This window comes from Fringilla coelebs (genome assembly GCF_963513975.1).
Source record: "Fringilla coelebs genome assembly, chromosome: 19".
Classification (NCBI taxonomy): domain Eukaryota; kingdom Metazoa; phylum Chordata; class Aves; order Passeriformes; family Fringillidae; genus Fringilla; species Fringilla coelebs.
Genome location: NC_140045.1, coordinates 11,912,345 through 11,937,319, shown reverse-complemented (window position 1 = coordinate 11,937,319; position 24,975 = coordinate 11,912,345).

Sequence of the window (24,975 nt, the reverse complement as noted above, 5' to 3'; positions counted from 1 at the left end):
AATTCTTATCTCATTTGCTTCTCCTGTGTTGTGCTCCTGTGGAATGTGTTTGGAGATTGTTCACCCACAGGTGATTGTTCCATTGCATTCTGCTGGGAGTTGTTTTCACTCTTTGGCCACTCAGGGCCAAGCTGTGTCAGGGCTCTGGAGAGAGTCACGAGTTTTCATTGTTATCTTTTTAGCATTAAGTATCTTTTCTGTATTCTTTAATATAGTATAGTATTCTTTAATATAATATAGTATCATAAAATAATAAATTAGCCTTCTGAGGACATAGAGTCAGATTCATCATTCCTGCCTTTGCTGGGAATAGAATAGAATAGAATAGAATAGAATAGAATAGAATAGAATAGAATAGAATAGAATAGAATAGAAAAGAAATGGTCCCCAGGATGCCCAGAGCCTGGACTGACAGCTCCTGCCCCTCCCTGTGCCACGCCAGGACAGCCCCTCAGCCCTGGCAGCCATCAGCACCATCTACTGTGTTTCAAACTAAATATTTGCTTCAGGCTCATAGCACCATTAATGCAGAGTCCAGTTAAAAATCACAGCTCCACCAAAATAAACTTTGCTTTTGATTTTTGCAGGGGCTGGGAATGCACCTTTTCCTTGTCACTCTTACAGGATTCTCTGGGTGTAAATACTTAATGAAAATGTTCCTGGAAACACATTATCATTAAAAAAAAAAAATTTAAAAGTGTGAGCCCAGCAACACTTGCATGAGACAATGGTCTGTAGCTTTGCATCATCCAAATCCAGATGTTTCTGGTGAGAAAGAAATAGATGACCTGAGAATTAAACCCAGGCCCCTTGGCTCCCCTCCAGATGTTCTACCAGCTGCTCACACCAAATCCCCTCTGGTCAATTACTTTACTTGATGCTTCTAATCAACAATATTATATATGTGATGCTATAAACTTTTGTATTTAATATTAGCTCATAACTCAGCATCCAAAACCAGATGGTTTTGGTGAGAAAGAAATTGATGACTTATCAGAGGAGTGAACCCAGGCCCCCTGGCTCCCTTCCAGGCAGTCTACCAGCTGAGCTGCAAAGCAAAGCAGTCACCTCCTGCCCCCCCCAGCCCTCTGCCTTTCATGAAAGGAAAAGGATTTCACATCTCCCGCTGCAGGAACATGGGAAAGATGTTTTAATAAACGCTTTTTAGAGAGTCATACTATTTTAAAAGCAGGCAGGCTTGCTTTGAGGCAGGAGAACACTTCTTCCCAGAGGAAGGCTTTGCAGACATGCTCCTTTCTTTCCTAACAGGAGGAAGGCTCATGTACAACTGCCTGCAGAAGCAGCACAATAGATGGCTAATTTAAATCTGAATTTCTTCAGCTCCTGCACGCCCTGTTGAAGATGATTGTGAGACACTCCCTAAAAGCATTCAGGACAGCTCACAGGATGAGAGGATGCTGCAAAATATGAATGTTAAAGAACTGAGAGCAGGTTCCTGCAGGGCTGAAGGGTGGAACACAGGCATTTCTGACTGATGGAAATTTAATATGTTCCAACCACTCAAAGCAGGTCAGCAAGTGCTTTATTTCAACCCTGTACTGATGCTTTGAGCTCAGTGCAATTCCTGCTAAGGTTGAAGCTCAGCACAAACAGCACTGCCCTGTCCAAGGCCATACTTTGGTAATCCAGAGCACAGGAACTGCTCTGCTCTTAACTCAAGATCCTAAATCACAGCATCAAGTATTTATTAGAGGCAAGAGCATAAATTTTATAACTATGAATTCACATCATTTTGCTCTTAAATTACAGCTATATAAGACATGATGAAAAGCAACTTCCATGAAGCCCCAAAGCCCACAGACCCAAGAGCTTTGTTTAGGATTAGAGACAACAGCCACTACAGATCCACAAATTGTAAGGAACAGAATTGTAAGAACAACTGTGAAAATATTATTGCAACTGAAATTAATCTGAAAGCAAAACCAGCACGCTTTGAAAATGTATTAGACAATGTTTTCCAAAGAGGCAGTTCCAGCTTCCCAAAGCAATGAAGACAGTGTACCTTTTCCAAGGAAAAACTACTTTTTAAGAAAAGAAAATATGCCTGCAAACATAGAGAGCTGACAGTGGTGTTCAGAGAGCTCTGTTCTCTTTTTGGTTCATTTGACTAGATCTTAAGACCAAAGTTTTTGCCTTAATTTAACTATAATAATCTGTTTTTTCAGACTTCAGTAAGATTTAGTATTCACTTGTAGGGCAGCTTACCCTGCCCAGCCAATGAAATTAGGCAAGGGCTTGGATAAATCCTCCAGCTGCTGGGAAACCAAACCTCATCCTCAGTGAGAGAGATTTCTAAATTTGGCTCTCTTCTACTCTGAGGAATCAGCATTATCTTGCCATCATTCCCAGTCTAATCAAAGCAGCTGAAATCAAAGCTCAAATGAAATATTCTGATTAAGCTGCAATGGCATAAAAAACTTTCCATTCAAGGACTAATATCTGAAACAGTATAAACTGACTGAGTCATCTTTTACCAAAAATTTCACATGACTCTGGTGAGATTGCCTTCCCAGACAGGGAAGCTGTTTGGAGGATATATTGTACCAAGGCTGTTTAGCACAAAGAGAAGACAAATATGAAACAAAGGTGGAAAAAAACAGGTTGAGAGAGCTTAAAGGGTAGAGACAGACACAGGGGCAGGAGCAGCAGGTGAGGGGGAAGCCCAGGGGGACCACAGGTCTGGAATGAACCCCTCAGTCAGCACCTGGGGCTGCCCAGAGCACAGGAATGCACCTTCTTCTCCCTGGGTGGTTTTGTGTAATTGGATAAAAAAGTCCTCATTGTGGGCCATGGGTGGTTGGTTATTGGGTTAAAAGTAAAAATAATTGAGGTGTCATTTCTTAATTGGACAGTTTATCCTTCAAAGGCCTTGTAGAGAGACATATAGGGCTCCATTTTTAGTTTGTTAGAGTGAAGTGCTGTAGAACTCACAGCTTGTGAGAGTGTAACAGAGATAAGAACTAATAAACATCTGAGTCCAAACAAGAAATATTGTCTCGAGCATTTAATCCCAGCCTTGGCTGAAAAGAAGCAAAGAATCCATTAACCAGCTATCATCCAGATTGTGGCTGCTGCCTTCCAAGTCCAGAAAAAACTCCAAGACCAAACAGCAAGAAAAACTGCTCCTTCTTCAAATCAAACTCAGAGCTGTGTGGAGGAAGAGTTCACAAAGTGTAAACCAGAAACAAGCCCAGTAATCAACAGGCTGGGGGGGAATGGTGTTTCCCATTTCCTTTTTAGGTGACTGCATGTCCAACACCAGCTCAGGCTGCCTCTAATTAACTCTGATCGTGCTGAGCCATAATTTAGAAGTTGTCAGGTCCAACATAAATTCAGAGAAAACCAACACTGTCCCCTCCATTCTTTTGCCAAGCTTGCATTGATTCCCAGATCATCCAGGGCTTCAGAGAGCAAATTCCAGGTCTTGAACCAGATCTGAAAACAAAATGAAAAATGTCTGGTTGTAAAAACTGAATGTTTCCAAGGCTTTGGGTTTGTTTTTTTTTTCTTTTTTCTTTTTTTTCATAATTAACTGATACACAATATTTTAAAGCACTGAACCATGCTCTAAAACACTTCCCTTAAAGCCTCCTCTCCTCCTCCCAGTCTGTTGTCTGTAGATACAACATGGACACCAAATGATTAAATCTGCTTGTTGCTTCATATATTTTTTTTAATCATAAACATGATACTGTCCAGGAAAGAGCAGCTGGAATCACAGCTGCAAAGCTCTCTCTAATGTGACACCACACAATCACACTTGATAGCAGAAGAGTTCTCTGGGGGAGGAAATCATCCAGGAGATGGGCTGAAATTGAGCAGGACCCCACCAAAGATTTCTGTGCTTGTTGAGCTTTTGTTAACAAAATAGATCTTATACCCCATAAGTACTCTGAACAAAAAAAACTAACAAAAACAAAAAGCCACATAATACCTACAGATATAAACCTGAAATGCAAATAGCAAGTCCAGAAAAAAAATTTTTTTGCTGCTTGTCTGCACTCTTTGAGGCATGGTCCTGGCTGGAATAACCCAAATTCTGCCTCTCACAAACAACTTTTCCTGCATGTACACACCAAGAGTTTGAGTGACCAACCAATACAAGATAATAACAAGATAATAAAGTCATTGGCAAGAAAGCTCCTGACCAATTGGAATCAACCACCAGATCTGTAAAAGTGTATAAAAACGAGTTATGTGAATAAAAAATGAGCTTTTTCCACCGTGAAGAAAATGGAGTCCCAAGTGATTTATTCTGATATTTCTCCACAATCCTTGACCTCAGTACAAAACCTTCAGCCCATGGACATGGGAATCATGCACAGCAGAGCCACCTCAGTATCCAGAGAGGGAGATGAAGCCTGGCTGCAGGCATTGCTGTGCTGCCCACGTGTCCCCTGTCAGCCTGTGTGTCACCGAGACAGCTCCCTGTGCTCTGCCACCACCGGGCTCTTTAAGCAGTCTGAAAGCACATTTATTTCTTGGAAGCCTATGAACATCAGATGGAACTAATTAAAACCAGGAGGGCCCAGGGGAGCCGGCAGGGAGACGGTGCAATTTGGTTTCCACTTCAAAGTGGTTTAGCAAAATAAAAGCACTCAGCCCTCTAATGCAAGTGCAGGTCCATGGGGAGGGGACAGGAGAGGCTCTCCCCCCACTTCTGCTCCCCAGGCTGCTTGGAGCTGTGTTTGGATGCTGTGCCAGTGCATTATTCAGGGCACCAGAGGTTAATGGCAGTGATTCCTGCAGTGCCCTCCCATCAGTTTTGCAGAGCAGGTGGTGCTGCACAGGGAGGAGGTGGCATCGTGGTCAGGAGCACCCACCCACACAATCCAGAGGAACTGGGATCACCCCCAGACAAGACAGCAGCTGCCACTGGGGGGTTTCTGGGCCAGTCTGGGGTTTCTGGGCTAGTGTGAGGCTCCAGAGCCAGTGACAGGCATGGTCACTGCCCAGCCTGGCTGCTCAGGTCCCACCATGGGGAGGCTTCTTGCAGGAACCCACAGCTCCTGCCTTCCACCCCCCTGTGCCACAGGGGTCCCCAGGGTGGGGTCCCTAAATGTTTCCCACGGGGGAACCAAGGCTAACTCCCCTGCACAGCCCCAAACCCCACAGCACTGACTCCTTCAGGGGGTCACCCCTGACCTCCTGGTGCCCAGCCCTGTCCCCCATGCTCAGGGTCCCTGCACCCTCACAGAGCTGGGGGTGTCAGCATGGAACAGCTGCTCACAGCATTGCCCCCATGCCTGCTCCAGCCAGGGCTTTTTTCTTTTCCTTCTTTAAAAACCATGTTTTCTCTTTAATCTGGCATTTCACACCCCACTCTAAAATATGTATTAAAATGGGGCTGGGCTGGCTGGCAGCTGTGGGGCTGCAGATCCCCCACACCCAAACTTCTTCCTATTTATCCTATCCCTCTCCTTTATTTATCCAACCCTCATCCTCACTGATGCCATCCCAGCCTGGGGATGGGTTCCACAGCAGAAGCTGCACCTGGAGCCACAGCCAGGGCCAGCAGCTGATGTCACCCAGGTCACAGGGAGCCAGGTGCCAATGCCAGCACCCCTCCAGCCCAGCTCACCCAGTGACCCAGGCTGGCAAGAGGATTCTGATGATGTCCCATCCTCCTGCACCCACTTCTGTTTGTTCTTCCCTCGTTCTCTGTGACCAGGGGAAAGCAAGGGGAAGAAATCAATAAAAATTAACTCTAAAAATAAAAAAGGAACGAATCAGTAACTTGCAAGAGGCAGCAGATAAAGTGGCCCGTGGTGGCCCCATAAACCATCTCTCAACACACCATTTATCAGCAAGCCAGCATGTCTCAACATCAGCCTTCATTTACTCAGCACTGAGAGACATAAACCTGGCCCTGCAAATTTAGGAAAAGGAGTTGCAATGACAATTCAGATTTTAACGTGGCTGATGCCTGTGCTTGGAGTTCTCTGGTTTTGGGGGTGTGCAGGGGACCTTTGGCTGGGCCAGTTGGGATGGGTCACTGCAGGATTTCAGTTCCCTGGCATTAAACATCTGTTTGCAAAAGGTGAGGAGCTGTGCAGACCTAAGCATGTTCCCCCTGGGAGCTGGTGTGGAGTGATCAGACTTGCTCTGCATCCAGGAGCCCCCAGGGTGCTCCTGCCCAGGCTCAGGCTCACTGAGGCTCTACCCCTGCTGGAGGGCAGCTCTCTCCATCCCCTGTCTGACACAGAAAGCTCTTGTGAGCAACAAACCACAGCCCCAGCAGAGCCTCCTTGGCTGCAGCACAAGAAGAAGGGATGCTGGCTGGCCCTTGGGTAAAGCTGACTGGATTTTGTTGAGTGGCTTTTTCTTTCAAGAAGTTTGTAATACAGTGCCCAGGACATAGTGCAAGCTCTGTGTGAGACATGAATAACATTCCCTCATGTGACTGTTTGTACAGCTCAGGGCACTGCAGGTCAGGCTGAGGAGTGTTGTAAGAATGATGCAAGGCCCCCAGCCTTGAGAGCATGGAGCAAAGGAAGATAAAGAGGCATTCACAGGCCTGTGTGGGGTCCTACACACAGTAGCTGAAGGCCCAGTGGGTCAGGATTTCAATGCATGTCCTTGGGCTACCCCTGGGGGAATGTGGCTCTGATGCCTTGAGAAAGCTGACCTAGAGCAGAGGCTGGACAGAGCTAAAGAATAAAGCAGGGATTTATTAAAATGGATTATATCAATGGATCCACCCTGGGCAGCACCAGAGCCCAGCCAGGGCTGCACCCAGGATGAACCAAAATGGCCCCAAAATGCCCGGCCGGGCACGGGGTCTCTCCCTGGGATCAGCTCTGCTCCATTTGCACCTTGCAGTTCATTGTCCCATCCCAGCTTTAGCCCCTGCAGCCCCACCCTGCTTGTTTTTCTCTCTCCAGCCCACGGGGTTTGTGCTCCTGGGCTGAGATTGGGATCATTTGTCCTTGGTGCCCAGCTGGAGCAGGAATTGTTTTGCTCTGTGCACAGACCTCACCATCCCCTCATATGAAGCTCAGACCCACACACTGAAGCAGCACAGATGTAAAAAATATAAAAGCTAAAATCTGAGGCATCAGCTCTTTTCTGACTGCACAAAATGTCATTATCAAACTCGCCCTTGAAAGCCAGAGGACAGAGGATGACCCCCCTCCCCCCCTCATCAACCCTGGAGAGACAATGTGTGACTTTGGGAGAAGAAAACCAAAAGGAAGTTATGTGATCCCCATGGAAAACATGGACACTCAGGGAAAACAGCTGAACATTCTTGGAAATCCCAGCTAGCCACCAACACATCCTGTGCTTTGATGTCCCTGCCATGTCCCCTCGTGTCCACCTCCTCCCTGTGCACCTCCACAGCCCAATCAGAGCCTGGGCTCTGCTGCACCACTGGGTCCATCTCCACATCTCCTGGCTGGATCTCCAGTCCTCAGCTGCTCCAGGTCCCTGCCAATGACCTCTGTCCCTGGCACAAAGCACCCCAGTGAGAAAAGGCCACTGAAGGTAGATGGCAGGATGAGTTTATTCCAGATTTTGTCCAAGAGCCAGTTGTTTGTACACTGTAAAGAGAAGCAGCTTTTCCCTCTCTTCTGTAGCATTTCAGGGTATATTTTGGATGTAGCCCTTTGGTCAAATAAAAAGACCAACAGCAATTCACACAGCACTGTCTTCCCTTAGTGCCCATTTAGGGAGCCACTAGTGCAGACTCACATTTTGGGGTTCAGTCCCCAGCCCAGACTGTTGGAAACAATACAAATTTAAAAATTTTTTACTAACTTTGGGATTTTTTTCATCTTTGCCTGAACTTGAACTTGCAATCTGCAGAGTTTGATTGTTTATGACATTCTTGACCACAAATTTTGGCACGTGCCAACCCAATGTCCTCCCATGCCTGCCTCAAAGCAGTGGCACAGCCAAGATTTTTTTTGGGAGAACAGACAGAACCAGCTGAGCCCCTGGGATGAGAGAGCCCTAAAATCAAGGAGCTCCCAGCCCTTTGTGAGTTCTGTATCTGTGGCAGCCCCCAGACAGGTTTTGCCATCAGGATAGAGAGGGATCAAGACCTGCACTCCTTGGGTGGCTGTGGAAGCTCGTCCTGAGCTCCCAAGTCCTGCCAGTCTCTGGCATAACCACACACACCTTCCTCATGTTATTCCTGACATGCAAACTACATGGGCCAGCAGAGAGAGGCACAGAGGAGGTGAAAAAGAAACCAGAACCCACCCCTGGATTCTTGCAGCCTGCTGCTAATTAGGTGAGACATGGTAAGAGGAACCCCTGCTATCAGCCAAGCCAAGGGAATGTAAATATTTGCAAGTCTAGGTCACCAGGTCCATTATTTACTGTTCTGTCCTATGACTTAAGGTTTGACATGAGACTTGAGGTTTTTAGAGGTTTGTTGTGTTTTGATTCTTTTTTTTTCTTTTTGCTCTGAGCGTCCCTTGATTTCTTGCCAGTAATTGAGCTGTGAAAGGGAGGGCTGCCTCCAGCATCCCACAGCCACAAAACAATGATGCTACTGTGAACCTTTCCCATTAATCCCAGTCGGCTGGGTGGCACAAGGTGCTGGGTGCTATGAGGCAGAAAGGAACGTGGGGCAGAGCTCTCAGCCTCCTGTCCTGCAGGCAGACACCGCTGCTGCCAGTGGGGAAAAACAGCCACAGCCAGAGGGATGTGAGCTGCAAAACCAGGCAGCTCCCACCCAGGGCTCAGCCATGGGAGCCACAAATTCTCTCTTTGTTTCAGCAAGAACCTTCAGTTTGCACATTGACACTGGACCTGGTCCACAGGCTCCCATTTCCAATTTCTTTGCCAGAAAGGGGGGAAGGAAAATTATTTCTTTTTTTTATTCGAAAGCAATATTTCCCATTCAATGCAAAATCTGCATTCATCTACCCACATCACCCAAAACCTTCTGTCTGTCAGCATCAGGCTGCTGCTCTCTCATCTTTGCAAATTATTTGGGTTGGTTTTGTGTGGTTCCACAGCAACGTGGAGGTGGCTCAGTGTCCCTCGTGCTGAGAGAAGCTCACATTGATGGGATCTCTGTGCTCAGAAAATACCCCAAATCTCAAAGGAAGACCCTCTCCACCCCCCACCACTGCTGGCATCTCCCTGCAGGTCCCAAACACCCCAAAGTCTCTGCAGGTCCCCAACACCCCAATGTCTCTGCAGGTCCTAAACACCCCCAAAGATTCTGAAGGTCCCCAACACCCGAAAATCTCTGCAGGTCCCAAACATCCCCAAAGATTCTGCAGGTCCCAAACACCCTCAAAGTCTCTGCAGGTCCCCAACACCCCCAAATATTCTGCAGGTCCCCAACACCCCAATGTCTCTGCAGGTCCCCAACACCCCAAAGTCTCTTCAGGTCCCCAACACCCCCAAAAGTCTCTGCAGGTCCCCAACACCCCAAAGTCTCTGCAGGACCCTCCCATCCCCAAAAGTCTCTGCAGGTCCCCAACACCCCAAAGTCTCTGCAGGACCCTCCCACCCCCAAAAGTCTCTTCAGTTCCCCAACACCCCAAAGTCTCTGCAGGACCCTCACCCCCTTCAGTCTCCTGCCACCTGCTGCTACAAAGCTGAAGGAGCACAGCAGGCAAAGGAGAGGAGATGGGAGATTTAATTTTATAAGGTTTGTAAGAAAGGAGATTAAATGGGGAGTGTGATGATGCTATAAATACCTCCAGGGAAATACCATCAAAGGAGAAAGGGGGATTATTTAAATGATCTGGAAACAGTAAAACAAGGAGAGCTGGGGCCAGGAGCTACAAATGGAAATATTTCAGACAAGGCATTAAGAAAAACTGTCAGGGAAGTGAGAGTGATTAGGTGCAGAAATTGGCCATCCCTGCAGAGTCAGGGCCTTATCAGAAGTATTTAAGGCGGTGTAAACACACCTTGGGAGGGCATGCAGGTGTGACCTGGGGGAAGGAGAGGGGTCAGACATCCTAAAGGCAGTTTCAAACCCCCTCACCAAGCTGCTCTTGTGTTTGACACCTCACCATGAGCCCTTGTGCATGGCCTTGGAGCAGCCACAGAGCCCTGCAGCCCCAAAGACACCTGAGGGTGCCAGAGCTGCTCACCCCTGCCTGAGGCACTGGAGCATTGCCAAGCACTCACCTTCCTCTTTCTCTCCTGCTTCTCAGCCTTTCTCCCTTCTACTTTCATTTTCCTGTCCTGTGACTGAATAAAACAAAGGCTGGTGGAGCCATATGCTGACTTTTCTGGTCCAGGATGAAATATGAAATGAAATATTCCAGCCAGCTCGCCCCTGTGTAACTTGGCAGAGTAGCGTGAGTAGCTAATGAGTAAAGCTGAAGTTGGCTGTGCAATTAAAAGTGATATATTTTTATATATAAATGAGGAGTTTTCCATCCTCAAAGCTGATAAATTTCTCGAGCTAAGAGCCTTTTGTGGCCACATTTTTACACAGCAGCACTTTTTTTTTCCTCTGCTCCCCTCCAAAAAAAAAAAAAAAAAAAAAAAAGACCAGTTTTCCCATCTACTTAATGGGCTGTAAATACTTTTCTGCTAAGATGAAAAGTCCATTCGATTTGCATTAAATCTTCATCATTACCAGCTCTTGAGAGACTGCAGCAAGGCTGGGTACTGACACAGAATATTGCATCTTTTTCTGGAAACCTTCCCTTAGAGATCCCAAGGGAGAAGAAGAAACAAAAAAGGGGTGAATAAAACCTTGTGGTTTGATATTGGGACACATCTACTTGCTAGAAAGGGAATTATAAGTCCTGGGGTCTCCTTCTCAGCCTTGGTGCTGTTAGGGCAAGATCTGCCCTGTCTCAGAGCATCTCTGATGTAGGAATTTCCCTGCCAACAGCCCTGGGAAGCAGGAGGATGAAGCCACCATGGCTGGTGCTGCAGGACAGCCTGGCAGTGTGCAAGGTTTAAATCCTTGGGAGCAGAGAGAACCAAGGGAAAAGGATCTATCCCCCCAAAATATCCCACAGGGCCATGCAGGAGGTGACCACAGCTCTGCTCCTCAACCTGACATGCTGTGCTTTCTACCAAACACACAACATGCCACTCCTTGGTCCTCATTTCATCCTCCTGACTGAGACTTCTGCACAGAAACAGGCTCGTCCTGAGCACTCAGAATTCAGCCTTTCCTGAATTCAGGCTGCTTCTGACTCAGCTGTAACACCTGAAGGGGAACTGGACACATTTGTTCATCACTTCCTACTCTGAGCCATTGCAATACACCTTTTTCATGCAAGATTAGGGTCTATTCAAAAACAGAGGGTCTTGAGCTGCCCTTTCAGCTTCAGGCACAGCCATCATCTCTTCAGCCCCTGATCCTGCCAGCTCACTGCTCAAAAGTTGCCTGCTTTGCCTTTCTTCTTGACAAAACACAGATGATTTAGAACATTTTGATGATTTAGAACATTTTGATGATTTTTGACAATGATGAAGAGTAAGGTCTCAAACTGGAGCACTGCACTCAGCACAGGGCTGTGCTCCAGCCAGAAACCTGCTCTGATTGTCAGCTCTTCCCTTGCAATGGATTCAGGAATTCTGTCCTTTGCCTGGTCTCCTGCACAGGCAGGATAAAGGCTTCCACAACTTGTTCAGCTGCAAACCAAGGGGAGCCCCACTGCAGCTGTAAACAACATGATCCCAATGGATAAATAACTCAGGGCCACAAGTCCCACCTGTTTCTGGATGAGGACTGTGATCACAGAGCTGCAGAACTAGCACAGAGCCTCTCTGGAGCCTGAGCCCAGTGAGTTCAGCTCCCCTGAGCTCCTGTGCTGGGAGCCCACCAGCAGCACCAGTAGCTCCAGGGCCTCAGCACCTCCAAACCCACCCCAGGGGTGCAAAAGGCTTCCAGCCAACACCTTCCAGTCTCAAAGACAAAACAAGATGAGAAGGGAGGTGGGGTGGGCAGAGAAATCCCTTCCAGAGGCAGCTGATGCTCACCTGAGAAGGGCTGAGAGGCACAGCATCCCCTCCCAGCTGTGGCTGCACAAACTCTCCCATCAGGGCTGTTTATTGTCTCTGCCATAAAAGGGTTTCAATCAAGCTGGGACAGTAAAGTCGAGTTTAAATTAAACTGCCCCATTTAGTCACAATGAAGGCTGTTTGCATCTGAAACCCTGCCTCAGACCAATAGCACAGATTTGGCTTGTAGCATTTAAAGCAGCTGTCTTCATAAAAGCTAATAAAATACCGTTGGATAATTAAAAGCTTTAATTAAAAATGCAAAGTCCAAATAGTTTCATATTAACAAGGAAACTTGTTTTGACATCTGAAATTGCTGCACAAGCTGAATTCCCATGTATTCTCTCCAGGCTATTTCGAGTTTGCTGTGTAGCTGGAAATGTCTCCTCACTCAGTGCAATCACCATGTGGTGCTGGGGACGTGCACCAGAAATTGATGCCGCTTGTTTTACAACTTCACTTTTAATTATCACAGTCTGAGGCAGCAGTGGGCTTATTTGCATGGCAATCCCTGAACAAAGCCTGGGGATGGAGCAGCCTGGCATGCAGAGGATAAAATATGTAACTTGCAGGCACAGGCTGCCAAGCTCAAGAGAGAGCTGAGCAGAGTTTGGGTGGAACTTTCAGCTACACTCAGTGTCACCAGCATGATCCCTTCCTGCAGCTTGGAACACCCACACACAGGGGCTGGGAAATGGAATTTGGTGTGGCCTGGCTGGGGATGAGGAGGCTGAGCCTGGATACAGGAGTTGAATGTGAGGTTTGAGTCCATGGATGGTCCTGTGTCTGCAACAGCTCAAATGCAGGAGTTTTGTGTCTGTTTCTCCTCCTGTCCATGTCTGGGTGAAGTGCAGCACTTCTCACTTACATGAGATCTTATTTCCTGCAGGACAAGCACAAGCCTGGACACAGCTGGGGATGTTCCAGGTGGGGGGCACCCACAGGAGAGAGGAGGGAGGAGAGAGGAGAGAGGAGAGAGGAGAGGAGAGAGGAGAGAGGAGAGAGGAGAGAGGAGAGAGGAGAGAGGAGAGAGGAGAGAGGAGAGAGGAGAGAGGAGAGAGGAGAGAGGAGAGAGGAGAGAGGAGAGAGGAGAGAGGAGAGAGGAGCGGCCTCTGCCCTGTACCAGGGATTGCTTGTGGCTCTCAAATCCTCATTTCAAAGTCAGTGGGAAACCTCTGCTTCATCCACACTGTTCCCTTTGGACCCTCCTCAGCATCAGATCCTCTTCTGCTGGGGCTGATGGGGGTGCAATTTTCATCCCCTCCTCTTTAGCATCTTGGAACAAAACACTCTAGTAATGAGCACTGGTGGAACAGCAGTAAATCCATCAGTCCACCCTCGGGAAGGCAGATCCATAAGGCTTAAATCCAACAGGGACTGATTTAATTGTGTCATTTGGCATTTCTCAGAGAGGAGACCAAGCAGCCTCTTTAAGCAGCAGCTGTTACACACCCAGCTCCACTGCAGCTTCTCCTCTGGCTGCTCCCCTGGTTCCTGCCCTTTGGCAGAGGAGAAGCCACCCCAGAGCTGCCAAGGAGATCTGGTTGTTACTGCCATCACTTTGGAAATGGCATCTCCTTTCCAGGTGCCACTGGCCAGTTTCATCTCCAAGACACTGCATCCTGATGGACCCTTTTATGACTTGATGAATGTGGAGGTCTTTTCCAACCTTAATGATTCATGACTGATTGGATCATAAGAAAACAGATTTCTTTTTCCATTCCACATGCTCCTATAGGGGTTTAATGAGAATAAACTTCAAACATTTGGATTTCAACAGCCAATGGGTTTGTTTTGGTCCTTTTTTTTACCATTTTATTAGCATTTTTCTCTCCAGGAAAATCATCAAAAAATAAAAACTGGCTTTTGTCCAAGTCTTTTTAAAACCATGGGCAGATTCCCATGCCTTTTTCTTTCCCTCTACCCCACCTTGGCAGTTCTGTTTTTGTTTTGTACAATAAGCATTTACCCAGCTGAGCCCCAGGGCTGTGGGATCATACCTGGGATAAAGGCAGGGCCTTGGCACTCACACTGCACTTGGCCCAGTGCTGAGCTGGCACCTGGATGCATTTCTCTGCCAGGTATCCACTGGCAAATGGATTCTTTTACTCCTGCCTCATCTTCCCCACCTGCAGGATGAAGAGATGATGAACTCACCTCCTCTGCAAAGTGCTTTGTAAAAGCCTCTTTTTCTTATGGCTCTGCTGACTTCTGGGGGGTGGAAATTTTGAATTTCTCAGCAGTCTCTGGCAGCTCCACCAATTTCTGCTCTCAGCTTGATCCACCCTGCTGAAGAGCCATGGTGTGTGCAGGGATTTTTCTCATCTTCCCACCCATTTCTGTCCTGGCCCTGGGTGTAAGGGGCTGCAAAAGTGGCTTTGGATCCCCTCTGTTGTATCAGTTCCCCTGCAGTCATGGTCTCTTTTTGGTTGTCTCCAGCTGTGTGTCACACACTGGAAGAAACAGAAAAATAAATAAAGAGTAAGTTTGAAACATCAGAGAAAACATTTTTTTCTACTGTTAGGGTGGTCAAATGGGAATTTTTTTGAGGGAAAAACTTGCACAAAAGGGTTTTGGATTCTCCACCCTTGCAGATATTCAAAGCCAACTGGACATGGCACTGAGCAGTTTGTTCCAGCTGACCCTTCTCTAAGCAGAGGGGCTGAACCTGAGCCTTCCAGAGGTACCTCCTAACCACAGTGATCCTGTGCCATTGCCATGGGGCCTGCAAAGGATCCTCCTCCATCCTGGGCACCCAACACAGGAGCTTTGCATTTCCACTCTGCACACAGCCACAGGAGCATTTTCTGTGGCTGAGGGGAGCTGTGGTCATGCTAGGTTTCAGTCAGCCACAATAAAACTAATTAACATGAAAAATCAAAGGCAAACTACGCAAGACACTCAAGAAAATTAACCTGAATTGATTTTTCAAGTGGATTAAGATAAGTCACATTATGCTTCTTTGTACTGTTTTTAGCAGAATTAAAATGACCACGGCTCAGTTTAGTTCTCCTTAAAATGAATGAAAGGGAACTGAATCCCTTGTAAGAGCCTCCTACCAAGGAGTTTAATCCATAAACATTTATTTAATTTTGATTTTCTTTCCTAAGTGTCCTGATGAGCCTGAGCCAGTACCTGAGGCTCTCTCTGCAGTCAGTGGCAGGAGACAGATGCCTCTGGAAGGTGGAATTTCACTCAGCATCTCCAGGGAATCTCTCACCAACCTCCCCCTAAAATGCAGGGCAGTAAAAAATAGACAGGGCAGTAAAAAATACACCCAAGCCAACCTGGGGAAATCACTCCCTGCCTTTGCCTGGGGGGCAGAGGTGTGATGGGTGGGAGATCCAGTTGCAAACCCCATCCTCTTGATCCCACGGGTGTCTTCAGGAATAAAAGGAAAGGGAGCAATAATTGCTGCCCCAGCAGCAGGGCTGTGGTTGCTGGGACCCTCTCAGTGTGGGGACTGGGACAATGGACCCTGGCTGTGCAGGAACAGCTCCTTGTGCTGTGCAGAGGATGAGAAATTGCTGGCCAGCACTGCAGAGGCTCCATCCAAAGGGAGGATTTGGTGGGATGTGGGGTCTGATTCCAGCTTCACTCTGGGCAACCCCACATCAGCCTCACAGCACTTTGGGGAACAGCCTGGGGCTTGGGGTGCTCTGCCCTGCGCCCTGCATCCTCCTGATGCCTCAGGTTTTGGCTTTTCTATTTTTCAGATTCTGTGCTGCTTCAGTGTGCGCTTCTGAGCTTCACATCAGGGGATGGTGAGCTCTGTGCACAGAGCAGGGAGACAAAACAATTCCTGCTCCAGCTGGGCACCAAGGACAAATGATCCCAATCCCAGCCCAGGAGCACAAACCCCGTGGGCTGGAGAGAGAAAAACAAGCAGGGTGGGGCTGCAGGGGCTAAAGCTGGGATGGGACAATGAACTGCAAGGTGCAAATGGAGCAGAGCTGATCCCAGGGAGAGACCCCGTGCCCGGCCGTGCATTTTGGGGCCATTTTGGGTCATCTTGGGTGCAGCCCTGGCTGGGCTCTGGTGCTGCCCAAGGTGGATCCATTGAGGACTTTTAACAAATCCCTGCTTTATTCTTTAGCTCTGTCCAGCCTCTGTTCTGGGTCAGCCTTCCCAAGGCATCACTCCAACCCACAAGCACACACAGGGATGGGGGTCTGAGAGCAGAAGGGTCTTGCTGATGCCAGGGTGTGCAGGTGGCATCTGTTTTGTCCTGCAGGGCTGCTCACAGCACAGGGCTGTGTCCAGCTCGGATCAGACACGCTCTCCTGCCGCCTGCAGGCATTAGGGCTGCTTTGCATGGCTGCCTCAACTCGCATTTAAATGAGAAATTATTCCTGCCTGAAACTGCGAGAGGTTGCTTCAGCATCCTAAACACACCACAAGATTAATGCTGGAGTCCCATCCCTGCTGAAATTTGGGGTGCAAAACACTTTCCAACACTGATCCGGGCAGCACAAGCCCTTCTCTTCATTACTGGTATCCAGAAGTTTTGCTTTTGCTGAGGAAAATGGGGTGATATTTATACCCTGCTGGGATTTATGAGGCTCAGCCACATCACCTTGTGTGGATCCAAACTCAGACAGTTTTTATCTTGCTGAGATTTCTACTGGAGACTTAAAAGGAGCCAGGATAGGGACACTGATAAAGCTCAGGCTTTCCACATACTAAATCACTATGGGCTGACTGCTGCTGTTTATCACTGTGAAGAAAGACCAGGAGAAAGCCAGAGTGGGGAAGCATAAAACCTCGGTCTGTCTTGCCCTCTGCTCTAAGGTGGCATTGGAGAGAGACCCAGCATCCCTCTTGGTGTAGGGAATTCCTCCCCTGTGCCTTTGATCATCCCACAACCTGCTGACACCTCATCACAAGCTGTCAGTAAAGCGGGGCAAGAACGGCGCTGGCAGCTCTGCAAACATCTTGTAATCACCACGCTTCTCCCATTCCCTGTCAGGATGAGACCTGGAATTATTCAGCAGGAGATAAAGCAGAGTTAGCTCCCAGCCTGACCCTGGTCTTGGGGGACTCACCAGGATGCTGAGTTCATGCATCTTGTCTGGAGTGGGATGGGCAGGGAGTTTGGTCTTTGTTGCTCACACTGTGGGTTCATGCCCTTTTTATCTGGCTGTTTCTCATTCTCTCTGGGCCTGACAAGAATTCCCCTCCTGGATTTGAAACCCATTATCCAGGGAAGTTTTATCAGGACTTCTGGAAAGTTCCACTTTTAGCAAATTAAAGAAAAAGAAAATCCATGAATTTGCTGGCCTGTTGTGTTTGCTGTCCCAGCAGCCAGCGTGATGTTGCAAATCCAAAGTGATGACCTTACCATGCAGAAAGGCAATGCTGTCCTGGTGGGCTGTGCTGAGTTCCAGCCTGCTCATGTGCAATTTTCTGAGATTTGCTTTTTCCACTTGGTGACAGCACTGAGCTGTTTATAAGCAAGGTAAGCCCTCAGATGCAACTTTGCAAAAATTAAGTAAAAACAGATATCAGACTCCACAGCTCAGCTGGTTAAAGACAGTTTGTCCTTCAGCCCAATGTAAACACTGGGTACACCATCCACCTGGAGGAATTCCTGAGTTCACAGCACTCCTAGCCAGAAAATAAACAGAAAGATCCCCCTGGTTTTGACAAACATGTTTGTGTCAGAGGCAACCTGCAGGTGGGTATGAAAACACTTTTGTTAATAAGTAAACTCAGGCAATGCACCTTGTACGAATGCAAATCCTGCCATCCATGACTTTAAAAACTGCTGGAAGAGGAGTGTGTACAGTGGGGCATTTTCCTCCTTTCTAACCTCTTCCATGTGGTAGGAATCACCAGGGAATGGTGGATGGAAAATATCAAAATGGGAAGAAATAATTGCCCTTTCCTATTATTTTTTGCTGGCATGATGTTTGACAAAAGTTCCTTTTGGCAGAAGTTTGGTTTTCAAGCAGTTTTAAAGCAGACTTCCTTCCAACTTTGCAAAACTGATTTTACCAGAGCTGGTTTTACCCATTGCTCAGAGCAAAGTTGAGTATTGGGCTGGTGGAATGCCCTGATGTGCTCTGCCTCCAGACAGCCTGTGCCTGGCTACAGCCCCAGCAGAATCTGAGGGAGAGTGTGAGATTTGGCTTCATAAGCACACTTAACACCTCTTTTTGATTTTGTAAACCTGGGCTGGTTGTGGCTGAAAGCAAGAAGCAGATGGTTTTAACTGCAGAAGTAAGTTACAACCCATTCAGAGGTCACTTTCCTGAATAAACTGTTGCGAAAAAAAATCTCCCTCCGTTTCAAGATCCAAATCCTTCCTTTGCCCAGGGGACCTCAGTTTGATCCCATCTCAAACCACCAACCCATCCTAAGCAGGGGTGTGCTACCCAAGGAATTTCTCCAGCAATCATTTCTTCTTTCAGAAAGCCAAAGCCAAGCAAAACCAGTTTTTCTGCAAGCTCATGCAGCTAGGGAAGAGAGAAGAACATGCTGATAAGCATCTTGGATGGCTGCAGGATAAATTTATGTCTGATCTGTTCCCTAATACAAAATGTTTTGGTTGTTTTCTCTCCTCAGCAATTGTACATGAAAATCAAAGTTAATGAGATGAGGATTAAATACCCTCAGGATGGGGAAATAAACCTTGACTTCTGGCAAGATTTGAGAGGTTTTGTACAAAAGAAAGTCATGTGAACAGCAATGTAAAACCTTCAGCATGAGATTTCCCACAGCATTTTGTACTTTAAAGCACATGGGAGCACAGGGGAGCATTTGCTTGGCTCCATGCTATGATGTGACATGACAGAGCCCTGAAGCCACCAGATGTCCCATAACAGTGTCAGGAGGATTTAGCAGGCTGGAACAAGGGACCAGCACTCTCATATGGAGCAGGAGCCCCACTGGGTGACACTGCCATAGGGACAAGACCAGTCAGGACACAGGGCAGGTCCACTCCATCCCTGGTGATTCTTTGGGATGTGCAAAACTTCCCACCTCAAGCCTGAGTTTGGATCATTCCTGGTGCTCCAGAGCAGCAAGGTGAATGCTGGAGGGGTGACAAGGGTGACACAGTGGTAACAGCCCTGCAAGCTGAAAGCTGGGCTCCTGTCACAGCAGAGGAGAAACACAAGGAAATGAAAAAAAAAAAAAAAAAAATAAAGCACCAGGGAGGGAAATGTGCTGGGGCAGTGGCAAGGGCAGGCAGTGTCCTGTCACCCTCACAGGCTGCAGTGTGACCCTCCTGTGCAGCATCAGGAGATGGAGCCACAGATCCCAACCCCACCTCCAGGGCACCACCAGCAACCTGCAAATCCCCAAATTCTGGGTATTGAGACAGAGGACAGGAATGTTATTGTTATATTTTTTGAAAAATCTTCTTTGCCCAGGATTTTTGTCCTGGGAAGCTGAAAAGCCTCAGAAAGAAATATAAACAATAATTATCTGATTCTCTTCTCCCTGTTTTGCTGCTTTGGAATGTGGCTTAGACATTATTTACCAACAAGTGAATGTCTGATCAGTTCTATGTGAATTGTTTTAACTTAATGGCCAATCATGGCCAGTGTGTCAGGACTCTAGAAACTAGAGTCACAGGTTTTTATTATTCACTCTTGTTAAGCCTTCTGATGTATCCTTTCTCTTTCTTTAGTATAGTTTTAGTATAGTTTTAGTATAGGAATAGAATAGAATAGAATAGAATAGAATAGAATAGAATAGAATAGAATAGAATAGAATAGATCAGCCTTCTAAAAACATGGAGTCAAATTCCTCATCTCTCACCTCGTCCTAAGGACCTCACAAACACCACACAGGAATACCAAGCCAGGATATTTGCTGACATTAACAAGCCTCAGACATTAAAAGGTCCTTATTTTAACAGGAGAACTCGCTGACTTGAGATAACTTTTGGAAACCAGGCCAGGAGCAGAATAAGGGGGAGAAGCCAAACCCAAGGAGTCACTGCTCCACTTTCCTTTCCCCTGTTCTCCCCATCCAGCAGGGATGCACAGCTCTGAGCCTCCAGGACAAGCTGCCATCCCTGTGATAACACAGCAGCTGCTTCTTTCCACTGACACATTCACACCCAACAAACACAGTGACTCAGGCAAGAGGCTTGGATGACAATCCCCTTCTAATTCATCCTCCTGCTCTGGTTAGGATTAATTTGCAGCAGCTCTACCTGGAAATACCAGCCAGCAGCAGCCTGCAGGATCCCCCCTTGCTGAGTGGTCACCTGGGTCACTGAGGCTCCCCCAGAGGAGCTGGAGGAAGATGCTGGTATCTGAATATGGCAAGAAACAGCCCTTTTTTTTCCCATATCCACATTTCCCAACCCGATGAGTACACTGTGCTACAGGCTTTCACACACTAGATGTCAGCAGAAGAATAAAAATCACTCTGGTGCTCCAGCTTAAAGCTGGCAGGGATTTCCACTGGGCCACTAAAACTCACAACCTGACACCAATAAATCCTGCAGCAATAACCAGACTGGGCAAAGGCGGCAGAGAAAACCCAGCCAGGGGAGACTTGGTGTCTCTGTAAGTCCTGGATGGAGAAAGCCACAGCCCTGCACTGACCCATCTGCCTCAGCAGAATCCTGAGACACTCAAGGACACCAAAAGAACATTTCTTTTGCACACCCATTTTTGGTGGTGGGGGATCTGCTGCTGGCCCAGGGCCCAGCATTTCTGGCAGAGCTGATTTAACCCCCCAGCACTGCTCTCCTGCAGACACCTTTGAAGCTGGGGATTATGAAGGAGCCCTGCAGGTATGACCTGCCCCTTGCTCCACTGGCAGAACAACAAGCCACAGTACAAAACACCTTTCTACACCAGGAGAAACAGTGCTGTGCTATCAGCTTTTGTATCTTTATGGTTTATGCAGCAATAAATTCAGAGTGCAGCCCTTGCAGCAGAGGGGACTGAATCAGTGCAACAAGCCACCCATGGCTGTACCTGCTTGTCCTCAGCTGGGCTGTCACCCTCTCCCAGCAGCTTTTACCCACTTTTGGACAGGACTGAGAGCTGGGAGATTTGGCCTCTTTGTACAAGAGCAGGAGAATGGATCACTGAACCTTGGGAAACCCTCCCACCCCAAAACTTTGCCCCTACAGATTCAGCTGTACCTTCATTGCACTCTTGACTTGGGGCCACCTGCCTGCTCTGAGCAGAAAGCATCTTAGAGCACATCCCAGAATAACATGTGGGATTCCCAAACCCAGAGCTGGGTTGCAGCCCAGGTGTCCCCTTCAAGTTACACCAGTGTGTGGTGTAACTTTGGGGCATTCAAAGCTTTCCTTCCAAACCCCACTCTTACCTGTAGCAGCTGAACCAGCCAAAATGGCATTGCAGCTTTTGGAATACATCATGGGTCACTACTTGCCCCCAAATTCTTCTTCCTGACTAATGCCCTGGAGATGGATGGGCTCTCAGGGCTCTCCCAGGCAAATTGGTCTTCCCTTTCCCAGGGTCTAGGATTTCAGACCCTCCCCATCCCAGCCCAAGGTGTCTCCCCGTGCACTGACCCTGCAGGACACAGTTCAAAGCCTCCAACAGGAAAAACAGGAAAATCCTCCCTGGCTCTCTCCGTTGACATAGTTTCGGTCTGGTTCTTGGTGTCAAAGGAGGCATTCAGCTCCACCTCGGCCCCAGGGCCCCATGTGCTGCTTGGTCCCTCTGAGCAGATGCCAGGAGGCCCCCAAGGGAGGACACCGTGGTGGGGAACTCCCAACAGGTGCCATAAATTCCTGCCAGAGAGGGTTTGGGGGCGCCAATCCTCTGCCTTGAGGCAAATTCTGTGTTTAATTGAGGCACGAGGGGGGAAATCTCTGCTCCCCTCTGTGACAGATCAGCGAGGCACCAGAGCCTTTCAGCATCTCCCAGCTGGAGGGAGCAGCAAGAAGCCAGGGAGAGGCTGCAGGGTGCGAGATTAAACCTTCTGCTGGGTTTACAGCCAGGAGATGGCGACTCAGCCCACACAGGGCACGGATAACTGGGAAACACTCAGTCTCCAGCGGCAGGCTGGCCTCCAGCCCTGTTGTGTTGATGGGGTCATGACAGAAAGGGGAGCACGGGTGCTTGGGCACACACATGGAGAGCACAGTCCCGGTGCCACCAGCTCCTGGCTCTGGTGAGGGAGAAGGAGAAGCTCAAATGCAGAATCATTCTCTCTGTTCATGCAGCATGCTGCAGTTAGGGAGACATTCAGAAACTCCTCCTGTGAGAGGTTTGTCACCCTCCAGAGCACCAAGACTGCTCCCATCTCACCTCCTGACTTCCTCACTGACAGCACTTAGCCTCTATTTGTCCCCCTTGCCCAGCCCTAGCCTCAGGCCAAGAGGTGGGGAGCAGGTTTCAGTGACATAAGGAGGCTGCATTTCCTGCTGAGCAGGTTCATAGCTCTGCTCATCCCTGGGGTTTTGGCTCCTGCACACAGCTCGGTGCAGGGCAGTGCCCAGGGAAGGGACACAGCCTGTGTGTCACCCCTGGGTCACATGGAAGGGTGACACACTGGCCAAGCCAGGAGCTGGAAGCAGGCCCAGAGGACACAGGTCTGAGCACCCCCTGAGCCTGGGCTCACACATCACTGTGACTCCAGTGCTGCCATCCTATTAAAAGGTGTCCCAGTGATAAACCACTGAACCCTTGGAGATCAGGGGCTGTGCCACCCCCACCAGACACACAGGGAATGAACAACACCCCCCAGAACCCTGCTGGGGCTCCCCAAACCAAAGCCTCATCCTCCACAGCCTGCTCTAAATGCCATATGAACACCCTCAGGGAGATCCCAGCTCCACTTCCAACCCTTCACCTACAGATTTCCTACAGCTGTTTCACACATGACTTCAGGAAGCAGCTCAGATCCAGCCTGGTCTGTGCTCACCAGAGGGAGATGCTTGGGACTGGGAGGCAGCCCATCTGCAGAGCAGGGCCTGCCTTTGAAGAACCACCCTCTGACTTTTGGCTTCTCAAAAATGCAACCACAGAAAAGAATTTTTCTCTCCAGGCCTCATCTGGCAGGGTCGTTGCTCTGAGGGCTCAGCTTCCAGCATAAAAGCAAGAAATTCTTCCAGGTCTAATGCTGTAACTGCCAGGGGTAGATGTAGCACAGAGTAGCATCCCCTCTGGGTCTGTCTGACATCCCTCATCTCCCAACATGGCACCTCCAGACATTATCCTGGCTGCAGTTGCAGAAGATGCTCCAGCTCTCCGATGCCTTTTGCATCCAGCAGCTCTTTCCCACATCTTCCTCCCACTCCTTACACTGCTGTTTGCTGTCCTGTCACCAAATTCATCAGCATCACACATGGATGGAGATTTCCTGTGGGTCACACACATCCTATTGTTGATCTCATGCTCAGTCTCCCTGCCCCAGCACACCCAGTCCCAGCTCTCAACAGCATCTGTCCTTTAAAAACCACTTTCCCAGAGTGTATCCACCTGGGACCTCCTGGAATTCTCCAGTTTGACAAGGCCAGCACATCTACACAGCTGATCTGTTGAACTGATGACCAAACTAAGAGTGCCCAAGTCACACCCAGGCCAACAAGGTAAAAAACATCCCTGTCCTGTACAAGCATCTGAGGCAGCTGGCATTTCCCTCCCAGCTGGGAATGAGGCAGCACAACACATGCACTGGAGCTTCTTCCCCAGGGCTGATGGCACACAAAGCCATGGTGCATTTTTATCCTTGGCTGATGGCACACACAGCCATGGTGCATTTTCCTCCAGGGCTGTTGGCACACACAGCCATGGTGCATTTTCCTCCAGGGCTGATGGCACACACAGCCATGGTGCATTTTCCTCCAGGGCTGTTGGCACACACAGCCATGGTGCATTTTCCTCCAGGGCTGATGGCACACACAGCCATGGTGCATTTTCCTCCAGGGCTGTTGGCACACACACAGAGCCATGGTGCATTTTTCTCCAGGGCTGATGACACACACACAGCCGTGGTGCATTTTCCTCCAGAGCTGATGGCACACAAAGCCATGGTGCATTTTTCTCCTTGGCTGATGGCACACACAGCCATGGTGCATTTTTCTCCAGGGCTGATGGCACACACAGCCATGGTGCATCTTCCAAGCCTAAGGCAGAGCAATGCTGCCATAAACATGCTGCTTTGGACCACTTCAAACAATCTCTTGCAGATCAAAGAATTGGGGAAAGCAAGGACACGTTGATCCCACTATACAGTCATGCAGGGGAAGTCAGAAGAGGGTCCTGCAGCCCCTTCAACCCCCCTGCCCTGCTGAGAGCTGCTGTCAGCAGCAGCTGGGGTGACAATGTTGTTGAAACAATCCTTTCCCATTCCTCCCCCCAGCCATGGGGTGATGCAGCACTGGCTTCATGGCCTAATGTGAACCAGCTTTGGTAAATATAATGAAATCATAAAAAGAGGGGAAATTTCAGCACGAGAGAACTGAAGTGTCTCATGCAACTGTACTTTCCCTTTGGCTAAATTGATGTGAATGGTGGATAGACCCTGATTCTCATGGGAACCCATCCATTTGCTGTTTATCTACAATGCAATAAAAATAATATTAAAAATAGTCTGTGGAGTAGAAAGAGCAGAAAAAAAAAAATTGACACCTGATGCTGTTCTTCTCTCTTGTCTGAAATCCAATAGCTGAGCTCTGGGAACAGGCATGTCCATGCCATTACAGCTCAGACACTCCCAGACCTTGCCTCGAACAGAAACTGGGAGGAAATTATCCTTCTAGAGGTCTGAAATGTTTTTAGGAGGATATTGAAGCAGCAGGTATGGCTCTGCCATCTCACCCTGGGACCACAGCCCACGGCTCTGTTCCACCCTGCTGTAGTGGGGAGAACAGATGAAAATATCAAAACCCACAAGGCATTAAGGCATTGTGTTAAAGGTCAGCATTATAAAAACCTAAATGCTGCAGGAAAGTCTAATTTTGTAACATTCAAACCTCTCCAAACTACATAAAAAAGGGAAGATGTCATAAAATGCTGAACCCAAGTGCCAGAGGGACAGAGCAGTGCTGGAGCTCCAGTCATGCCC